This window comes from Triticum aestivum, chromosome 1B, assembly GCF_018294505.1.
Source record: "Triticum aestivum cultivar Chinese Spring chromosome 1B, IWGSC CS RefSeq v2.1, whole genome shotgun sequence".
Classification (NCBI taxonomy): Eukaryota; Viridiplantae; Streptophyta; class Magnoliopsida; order Poales; family Poaceae; genus Triticum; species Triticum aestivum.
In genome coordinates, this window is record NC_057795.1 from 679817990 (window position 1) to 679820418 (window position 2429).

Genomic DNA, 2429 nt, shown 5'->3' on the forward strand with positions numbered 1-2429 from the left:
CGCGCCCCTAGGTCCTCTTTTTCGCCTGTTTGGGCCGAAACAACAGCCGGCGAACCCGAGCCGAACCCATCCCCCCGGTGGTCGCCTGGGGGCGCCGACTGAAGTGAAAAGGCGCGTGGGTCCGCTTTGTCAGTGAGAGCCAGCCCTTTTCCCGCCATTCCTCACCTTTTCCCTCCATTTTCCCTTTGCTTCCCCGCCATTCTCCTCTCTCCCCCCGCCATCCGGCCGCCACCACACCATGCCGCCGAAGAAGTATTCGGCCCCCACGCCGCCGCCACGTGTTCTCTTGGATCGAGAAGTACGAAAAGTGGGAGGATGTCCGGCGTACTCTCGCCAAGGCGTGTAAGTGCATCTAGTGCCACCCCTAGTTGGTTTTGGAGTATTGACGACAAACGTGGTTGAGGGACTAATGTGTTCATGAGAATTGCAGGAGAACACATGGAGAAGTCCCTCATTGATTCGGTTTACCTACCAGAGATGACCCCTAAAAATGTATGAAGACATTGAAGATAATGGTGGTTCATGAAGACTTTCACTTGAAGACTATGACGTGTGAAGACATTCACTTGAAGACAATGGAGTGTGAAGACATAGTTCTTTCATAGGTTCATTTCCTCTTTCTTGAGTCATAGGAACCACCGAACTGTTAAGTGGAGTCCAGGTAAATAATTTCAGAAAACTGACGTGCTGCTAAACCCAAATCCTATGTCTTCCAGCAAAGAAAAACGAGAGCAAATCTTATTCAGGGTGGATGAGTCAGCTTTACTTGTAGCCCAAGTTTAGTTGCCGCGTGTGTCTGGGATCAGACCGTTGGACACGTGTGAGTTCCTTAGTGACTCAGGGTCATCTTAGACATATCATGCCAGGTTGCCCATTGGCTATAAATAGCCCATCCCCTCCACCATAAATTGCTGGCTGCTCAGAGTTAGTACACGGCTTTTGTCATTTGAGAGCAACCCACCTCCGAAGCCTTGAGAGAGAATCCTTGCAAGGACAAATCCCTAAACAGCAAAACACCCAAAGCCTAAAGAGTGTTGGCATCACTGAAGTCTTTCTGTCTGCATGACCCGAAGACTTATTACACTTGAAGACTGTGTATCTTCCAGTCGGTTAGGCATCACGTTCTAAGGATCCAAGAGCTTTGTGGATCGCTAGTGAACATAGTTTGTGAAGGTTTGGAAGTCTACCTTGAAGACTTACCCTAGTGTTGGGCGAGGTCTGTGTGACCTTAGCTCAAGGAAAATACGGTAAGGACTGTGTGTCCTTTGGTTTAAATACCAAGCCACCCTAACCAGACGTATAATTTTCATAGCAACTGGAACTGGTCTACCAAATCATTGTCTTCATCGAGCACCTGGTTCTATCCCTTCCCTCTTACTCTTAGTTGCACCTCTTGAAGTCATTGCTTGTCTCTTGTTTGGCTTCACCGTGTGAAGACTTTTACCCTGATTACTCATTTGGCTTCACACTGTCTTCCTGTACTGATCCTCTGCTTCCTAGATGTCTATAGGCTTCATGCTTTAGCTGTGCTATTTACATGATCATGACATGTCTAGTGTGGTCTACCTTCCACTGTGATCTGATTAGGTGCAGTTTATCTGTCTGTCTTCAACGACTTTGTGTTGTTTGAAGATGTTCATAAAAATCACCTATTCACCCCCTCTAGTCGATAACCAGCTCTTTCAATTGGTATCAGAGCAAGGTGCTCCCTTGTTCTGTGTGATTCGGTTTAACCACCTGGAGTTTTAGCTATGTCGACTGCAGGGATAGTCAAAGTCTCCGTTGCGTGCCCCGTCTTCGATGGCACTAATTACCCCTACTAGAAGAATAAGATGTGCATGCATCTTGAAGCCATTGATAATGATGTTTGGTATGTCGTAAAGACTAGTGTCCCCAAGGCTGGTGAAGTGTCACCCCCGCTGATGTGAAGAGACTTGCTCAACTTGGCTCAACCGCCAAGAACATCATATGTGGTCATCTGACCAAAGGGCAGTATGGTCGTCTTAGTGCTCTGGAATCTGTAAATCTAGTCTGGGACTGGCTGTCCAAGGTTAATGAAGGCATCTCAACTCAGAGAGACTCAAGAATTGATGTGCTTCGCAATCTTTTCAACCACTTCAAAAGGCTTGACAATGAAAATGTCCAAAACACCTTTGATCGTCTTACTGATATCACAAATGAGCTTCGTGCTCTTGGCACCCATGAGATCACTAAGCATGAAGTTGTGAAGAAGCTTTTGAGCACACTTGACGGCTCATTTGACACTTGATGACCCACAAGTATAGGGGATCAATCGTAGTCCTTTCTATAATTAAGAGTGTCGAACCCAACGAGTAGCAGAAGGAAATCACAATTGATTTTTAGCAAGGAAGTTTCTGCAGGCACTGAAATAGCGGTAACAAGTTCTTTGATAGTAGGATAGTTGTAAC